The sequence below is a fragment of the Carex rostrata genome, chromosome 32 (assembly GCF_964058835.1).
Source record: "Carex rostrata chromosome 32, lpCarRost1.2, whole genome shotgun sequence".
Classification (NCBI taxonomy): domain Eukaryota; kingdom Viridiplantae; phylum Streptophyta; class Magnoliopsida; order Poales; family Cyperaceae; genus Carex; species Carex rostrata.
Genome location: NC_135949.1, coordinates 5,636,932 through 5,646,059, shown reverse-complemented (window position 1 = coordinate 5,646,059; position 9,128 = coordinate 5,636,932). Strand labels below are relative to the sequence as shown.

The following is a 9,128-nucleotide window of genomic DNA, read 5'->3' as shown; positions in this document are numbered from 1 at the left end:
CACATCATTCCTCAAGGCCTGCATTGGACTTGGGAACTTCTGTTCTAGGCAAAGTAGCTCCTAATGTAGGGAAGGAATAAATTCCCGAATCGTATCGTGCCACAGAACTCGAGATCGGAACTGCTCACGTCAAATAGTAAAATGATCGAAAAGGATATATATAATCAAGTTATACATATAATATATTCCTAAAGCCATCCAAGGATCAAGTGATCCTCAGCTCAGTGGCTGTCGGGCCGTCCCATGCCAAGTGACACCAAGACGGATAGAAGTCACTCGGCTCTACTCAGCTCTCACCAATGCATGCATATGCACGTAAAATAATAATATAGTCTTCTACGAGAAGAAAACAACTAATAACCTAATATTCTAATAAGATATATATATAATATTATTTAATTACTCTACTCTTAAAATACAGTAAATTCGGGTTTTTCAGGGTTTATGCAATTCTACCTACAGTGCAGAAAGGATAAACATGCTCTAAAATTTTAATGCAACTACTTAAAAATAAAGTGCGGATGTCAAGTCAGATGGAACGACTGGTAAGAGTACGCCCACGAAAAGAATAATTCAGATATCCCACACCTGAGGGGGCTGGAGTCTCTGTCGCTAAAAATCAGCGTGCTCCGCGTATGCTCCGATCTGCGGGTCAGTCGGATCGGCCCACGGGTCGGACTCGTACGGAGTTGACTGATCTGTGATCACGTAATTTAAACTAATTAAAATCTACGCTAATTTTATTCTAACCCTCATCCCAATTAATGTGCAAGTCAAATTCTCGATTATTTCAGTTTTATAAAATTACCGGTTCAGTCAGTCTGACTGATCCGATTAGGCATATATTAATTAGTTAATTTCATGTCATTGAGCTTAGAATTAATCTTAATTTCTTTATATGTTCGTCAGATATTGATCATTCACTTTGATCTAAATTAATCTAATTTAATCCTAAATTAATTTATATTTTTAATAATTTAATTTGAAGATGTATTACTTGTAAAGTTTCAATGTTGAATTATTCGCAAATAAATAATTATTCGAAAGCTACGATAAATTTCACGTGTTTTACTTAACTAATATATTTTAATTTCCTACTTACTCGATTTATTTTAAACGGACTATAGTTGATTTTCAATGGGTCGAAATTCGGTTTCGAAAGTTAATTTATAATTAAAATCCCCAAGGCAAATATTTTAATAAAATATATTAATTATATGATTATTGCGAAATTTATAATCCGTTTTAATATAGTTAAGCTATTTTATATTTTAGATGTATCATTCATTTTATAAAATTAAAAACGAACCCTTAATTAGTTTACGTGTTTCTAATTAATTTATTCCTAAGTCGCGCAGTTTGTTATTTTTATAACTAATTTAATTTCTACGTTTAATTAGCCGTCTCGAATCTAAGTCCATAACGAATATTTTTCGTTGCTAATTAATTGTTCTTTATTAATTAGCAACAAATTTTTGTACAAGTTCGAAAAATGTTTAAAAGAATTATTTTAACTTTAAAACTTTTATTTTAGTTTAATGTGTTGGGTGTTTTAATTTTATGCGATTCTTTATTTTAAAACCTAAATTTAAAAACCGCGTATTTATCCGACTAATTACGTCTTTTGACCTAAGTCAAATTCCATAATTTAATTCAAATTCTTTTTAATCCAATTCTTTTGTATTTTCGGATTGGACCTATGTCCAATAAAATTATAAAGGCTTCCTCAACATTTATCTATTAAGGTCTACATAAGCAAAGGCCCACGGCCTCAATCAATTTAATTAATTAATTCACAAGCCTAACAGCAAGGGTCACGGCTCCAGACTCAAATTCCATCACATTTTTCAGATTGGTCCTTGATTAATATAATTTCACATAAGGGCATATATTTTACCAAATCAGCCCTAATAAAATTTAATTGTAAATTGGTCCCTAGCAATTCAAATACTGCTATAATACACCGTAACAGACAATCTCCCAATAAGCACAAATCAAGGCACCATTCAAGTTATGGACAAACACCATACCAGATTAGACAAGGAAAACCCAAGAATTTTCAGAACCGAGAAAAGATACAAATCAACATAATCAAGTCAGAATACACAAGTTTAATTTAGGTGAAAGAGGCATAAGGGGTGCCCAAGTCTAGGTTGTTGCCAAGAACTGAAATTGTTCCTTTAATCAAGATCACACAAGCAAATTAGGCAAGCAAAAGGGCGCAGGTCAACACAGGTCCAGCCGGGAAAATCAACAACCCGAGCAAAGAACAAAATCCGATCAATTAAACGAGCATTTCAGAATTTACCCGATTAGAGCTAGCACGAGATGGAGTGGGAACAGAAATGGCCAGCTCCAAGCGAATTCCAGAACAGCACCATGCTAAGCACCAGAACAGCACCAGCCAAGCACCAGAACGGTACCAGCCAATAGGCGTACCAGAACGGGCGTGCCAGAACAAGCCAGAAACAACAGAAAGAGGGGGACAGAGGGATTTTCTCAGCACATGAGCGAAAATCAAGAACAAAAACCAACGAGAGAGAGAGAACCCAATATATAGGCAAGGAAACCCAAAATCACGCAAGAGTCAGAGAAGTACCGAGTAGGTATCTGACGGACGAACAAAGTCGTCGGAAGGACGAGTCCCCTGACAAGGGAAGAGACAGCGGTGACAAATTCGACCAAAAAGGAGAAGGGCGGGAGCCTTGCTTCTCGCCGAAGCAAGCCACGAGGGGATCTCCTCTGTGGGGAAGGGAAGTCAGCGAGAGAGGGAGAGACAGAGAAATGGAGAGGGAGAGGGGCGGACCCGAAGGGTTATCAAATGGGGTTAAATCCCCCATGTTCCATTTAATTAAAATCAAAGTTTGAGATGACTTCAAGATCCGTGCTGGATGGGATCCAATGGGTGAAAGAATTTCTGGAAATTAATAGATGCTCTTATTTGTTATCACTTGATTAGTTAATTTGATTTCAATGAATTTGATTGGAAAATTTGTTACGATTTATTCGAGTAATTATATTTCAATTTAGGATCCGAAGAATTTGATATCGATTTATATAATTATATACATTCTAAAATTCCTAAATGAACGAGTCTTATAAATCCTATAATTTATTTGTACAAATAATTTTGTATAATCATACTCTTAATTAGAATTCAATTATTTATTTATCCATACGAACTCAATTATTTTATTTTTTTTTAATTCCTACATTTTTAATATACGTAATTTCATAATTTATATTTCAAAATTTTTAGATTAGTCTCTCTTTTTTTCTTTTTTTTAATTGATCAGATAAATCTGATCGAATTTTATTTTGGTTAGAAAATTTTATTTAGTGTAAAGCTCAATTTAGAAACAAATCACGTTTTAAAATTTCGGAATATAACAATTTTCGTCATGGAAAAATATTTAGCTTGTTCGAGAGTGATCACATAACTCTCGACTAATGATCAATTGCACTAAATTGAAAATTCATATGCATGAATTTTGCCGCACTAAAAAATAGTAAAGTAAATTAGTCATGTTATTACCAGTTATGTTACATAATAACAGGGTACGTCAGGTCACATGTGTTGATCACACTTGACGTGATTGACCTCCACTACTTTAGTCACATCTTGTCACGTCACGCAATTTGATTCAGTCATGTTAACTTACCTCACGTGACACGTTATGTGACCAACTTTTTGAAAAGTATTTCTTAATTATAATTTATTTGTAATAGTTTCTTTTGTATTACATTTTGTTATTATATTCTATGGATTAACTTAAAACTTGAAAACAATAATTAAACTAGATCAGTCAATTCACATTTGATTGGGTGACAAGACAATCCGCTTGCATCACTATCATCCACTATTTTAATCACGTCACGTAAAAATAAAATAGATCATGTGTCGTTCTGTGATGTGACATGACGTGACTAAGTTACGATGTGTTTGACACGTCACATTGCGTTTGTCCTTCACTAACTAAAGTAAACCCGTATAACCAAATAATTTGCTAATGAATCACACTCTACGGCAATTTAAATAGTTTTACAACGTTTATCATTTTCAATGCAATAAAATTCATGTGTTTGGGGCATCAAAAGGCACATGGCATATATTTAGTGATTTTCTGATTAGAAAAAAAAAACAAAAAAACAATGTCCTCTGTACAACATTTTAATACACGTCTGAATCAAAATCTATTGAATATACTTTAAACAACATATCCAAACCGTAGAAACTGATCTATTTCATGAGTGATGCAATTAAATATAAAATTAAGGGGTCATCAAGTACAAAAAATGAACGCATTAAAATGAGCTTATAAATCTTCATTTTTTGACCGTTTGACTTTATAATGAACGCATTAAAATGACTTTGTAAATGTTTCACTCGTGAAGTCTATTAAAAAGAATTTTAGAGGTAGCACGGTATGTTCCTATGCTACAACACTAACCTTATTCTATTTTTATAATTGATGAAAATAAATAATTAATTTCATAAAAAATGTATTGATCTGTATCTAAGATACAACTTCCTTATTAATAAATTTTTTTTATATCTATAATTAGAAATTTCCTAGATGTCAAATTACGAATTTAATTAAATATATCATTAATTTCTTGTTTTATGTCATCGTGACAAGATTATACTTGTGATAAATAAGTTAGTTCAATTGAGTTTAAAAATATATTCTAAAAATACAGATGGACGTAATAAGTCAGCAGCCTGACTTGCTAAATTTGTCAGTTTAATTAAAATAGAGCTGTTATTGAATGCCGAAATTAGGAACACAAAATATACCTTGGCAAAATTTAGTAACCTAAAATTATACTTTCCAAATTAGAACTATGCCGAATTTGTGGTACTTTGGAGTGTATATTTACATAGATTGAGAGGCTAATTTCTCTATTCATTTCTCATCTTCTCCTTCTCCTGATCGGTTTACATCAGATAGAAACTCAAAAGACGAAAGGTGATCTTTCATTAGTCTTTGTTCTGGAAGGTATTGTTTTCAACTTCACTTTCAATCTTCAATATTTATGTACTTTACGTAGTTCATATTTCACCATTCTAGTATTTCAATTTTTCGGGTTCATCTGAACCTATGCATCCGACTAGGTTTTATTTGATAAAATGCCGTAATTCAACTCACCCTGAGTGTTTCCTCACATCTTTTTTGTAAATACTAAACAACTGATTTGTCCATGAACAGTTATCAAGTTTGGAGCTGTACTTAAGTCATTCGTATCCATCATGAGGTATTTTGGCGAAAACACAGATTACATATGGATTCAAGAATTTGAGGCTGGATTTTGCCAATTCAAAATCAATTATATATATAGAACTTGAAAACAGAATTGCCTTCTCGCCCTTTTTGTCCCCCGAGATTTGTTCTGGAGGGGTTGTTTGGCATTTATGTTACTCTAATGCATTTTGCCGGTCCTCATCCATACCGAGGGGTTCTGTGTCGCTCAATATTTGGATTAATGCATTCGGTTATCAACAAAACTTTGAATTAAGTGTACTTGATAGAGCCGGAAACCCGTTAAAGACGTGTGTTTCTCGAGGAGCATCACCTTATGATAATATCTCCTTATTAATTTCGAAATCTGTTATACAAGAAGAGGCTCTCGTTGATCATGATGGTTGGTTCTTCGTAGAATGCAAAACCACTTGAGGCAGTTCCTAAAGCACCATGCATCCAAATAGGTATCGGTAGCAGCTTGGTATTTTGAAGAATGGGGAGAAGACGGATGCATGCAACTCTAGCTTTAAATTTTTTGAATTCAATGTTTTCCAGAACTTAAAATGTTATATAGTTTAATTAATTGACCCTTTTGTTCTTCTTTTGATGGGTTGTGTTTGTATTTCCACTGTTTGGTATTGCTTTTAGCTAGTTTCATATTTCTTAATTATACTAATAAAGGCTCACATGCGCTGAGATGCTGTTAATCGTAAAATAAAATCAGAATATGCAACAGGATATGCTTATGTATTAAGGCTATTCTTAACATGTAACCTCCTAATTTGCTGCACCAATCTTTACGTCCATTTATACAAGCCTATATTCTCTTCTTGCATCCTTTAAACCTAAAAGAAACAGCGTTTTTTTCTATCAATATTTACTGTATAAATGATCAATGATAAAAAGTAATTGAACATGTGATCTGAAACATGAAACAAATCACTCTTGAATTCAACTTAATGAACCGCATGATCTTTCTGTTTCCACATATGCTTAGGGATTTCTCAGCTGGTGCTCCTAAAAAATCCTTGTTTCAGGAATCAATGTATCTGTTCATGTAGCTACTATTGTGGAATAGGGCTGTAAATGAGCCGAGTTTGAGCGAGTTACCTCCAACACGAACTCGGCTCGTTTAATAAACGAGCGAGCTAACTCGAGTTGAGATGATAATAACGAGTTGTAGAGCCAACTCGAACTCAGCTCGTTATCAACTCGAGTTGGCTCACAACTCGTTTAACCAGTGATAGTATTACAACACAAGTTCAAACTCAGCTCATTATCAACTCGAGCTGGCTCACAACTCGTTTAACCAGTGATAGTATTACAACACAAGTTCAAACATATTTTACACGAATCTCAAAGCACAAATAACAGTCTAGAGATTCGGATTTGATTATTTTGGGATTTATTGTGACCAATACTATATAACTTTATATAACTCGAGTTATAAATGAGCGAGTTGGGGCCAACTCGAACTCAGCTCATTTATTAAACGAGTTGGCCAACTCGAGTTATAAATGAGCTGAGTTGTAAATGAGCCGAGTTAAACGAGCTGTAAATGAGCGAGTTACGAGTTCGAGCTTTTTTGCCCAGCTCTATTGTGGAATGTGTCAGTTTAGTATTCGAAAAGAAATACGGACATACTCATCAGAAGAACTTCATCATTTATATATTTATTCATCAAAATTTTCAAATAATTATTTTCTCAAGAAAATTCACTTATTTGATTATTATTATTTTAATCAATTAAAAATATACAAAAAATTTAATATAAAAAAAAAAACACAATTCTGCCCTTTCTGTCCGATCCCTCGTTTTCGCTAATTAGTGGTCATCTCATTCCAAACCTTTCATCATGTTTGGTTGATACTTGAGTTCAGTAAAGAGGATTAAGTTGCTTAATACAAACTAATGTGGCTAAAATTATTTTGTTAGGTTGAAGTTTGTGCTTGAGTCATAACTTAAAAGTTCAATTAAGGAAGAAACTGAAAAAAAAAAAAAAAAAAAAAAAAAAAAATCTGTGACAACAGGCCACATGGGTGAAATAAATTAACACGTGAAGAGATAGTTTAACCTACTCCGTCATAACTCATACTTTACTTCATCTTAAGCCACCATATATAAGTTATTCTTGTTTGACGGTTTAAGGGAGGAATAAATCTCCTATTCCTCTAATTAGGCTGCTACATACCGCACTAATTTCAAGGAAAAGCGCATTCAAATAAATGCATCCAATTCTGTATATACTGATCAGCTGTCTACCTAATCCAAGCACCTTACTCTGGTTAATTATTCCTTTTCCACCCTCCTTTCATGTCATTTTAGACAGAGATTATATCCACCTATTCAATAGGATAACTCTCTTAGGATTTCCTGATTAAGTGTTTCATTAATAAAACTTGGTGAAATGATAGAGATAAAATCCATTAATCTACCATATACCTATTATAAAATACTGTATAGAGTCTTTTTTGAAAGTGTGTCATTGTCATGTCATGACAATAACTAAGAAAAGCAGTTCAGCAGTTGTCTAAAAAAATTACAGTTCGTTTCTCCGATACAACAGAGGAGATTGCTGATTTAACCATCTGTTTAAATGAAAAACACAGAATTAAATTTTCCTTTGACAAACTTCTGCTTGGAAGATTAATTACTCTTTCACTAACAGCCATCACTCTAAACACACTAGTGCTCTTTAAAATTGGGCACACCTAAGATGATTATTGTAAGTTTTGAAAGGATTATAATTTCTGTATATCTTCATCTAATCAGCGTTACATACATATATAATCAAAGACAAACGATAAAATTAGGAAAGTAATAACTACAAATATTCACACAACTAATCCTAAATCCGTACAGCTAATACACCTCTGACTTTCTATCTTTAACACTCCTCCTCAAGTTGGAGCGTATATGTCTAACATGCCCAACTTGTTACATATAGTATTAATTGGGGCTTTGCGAAGAGGCTTGGTTAGAATGTCGGCGAGCTGAAGATCTGTCTGAACGTGAATGAGTTGAATACATGGGGGACAAGAGGATGTTCCTATGACAAGATCTCGAATCAGATGACAATCCACCTCAATGTGCTTGGTCCTCTCATGGAACACCTGATTCTTGGCGATATGCATGGCGGATTGATTGTCACAGTGTAGCCTCATCAAACCATCATGGCGAACACCTAGCTCGCTGAGTAAACGCTTTGTCCAAACTAGCTCACAGGATGTGTTTGCCATTGCGCGGTATTCTGACTCCGCACTGGATCGAGATATAACTGTCTGCTTCTTACTCTTCCAAGATATAAGGTTACCACCAAAGAAGACACGATATCCAGTAGTGGACCTTCGACTAGTAGGACAACCTGCCCAATCGGCATCAGTGGACGCTGTGATCCTACTATGTCCCTGATCAGAATATACGAGTCCTTTACCTAGAGATCCCTTGAGGTATCTAAGGATCCGAATAGCTGCATCCCAGTGTGTAGTGTGCGGGGCTGACATAAATTGGCTCACTACACTCACCGGATAAGCAATGTCCGGTCGAGTAACTGTTAGATAATTTAGTTTCCCGACCAATCTCCGATATTTCTCAGGATCATGTAGGGGTGCTCCGTCATCAGGCATGAGCTTGGTCTCAGGGACCATCGGTGAGTCAACGGGTTTGCATCCAAGCAACCCGCATTCTGAAAGCATATCAAGAACATACTTTCTTTGACAAATAAGGATCTTACCAGGAGACCGTGATACCTCAATGCCAAGAAAGTACTTGAGTTTACCAAGATCTGTAATCTGGAATTGCTCGCTCAAACACTTCTTCAATGCCGAGATCCCCTCGACATCATCACCGGTGATAATCAGATCATCGACATATGCAACTAGGATG

General features: G+C 34.6%; 1 long non-coding RNA gene across 1 annotated transcript; it reads right to left on the bottom strand.

The window, feature by feature from the left end:
* Positions 1-439: 439 nt before the first annotated feature.
* Positions 440-2,730, bottom strand: LOC144548223 (uncharacterized). Its single transcript, XR_013509296.1, has 2 exons — positions 2,600-2,730; positions 440-698 (listed from the first exon to the last, which is right to left on the bottom strand). It is a non-coding gene; the product is annotated as an uncharacterized LOC144548223 (long non-coding RNA).
* Positions 2,731-9,128: the final 6,398 nt, after the last annotated feature.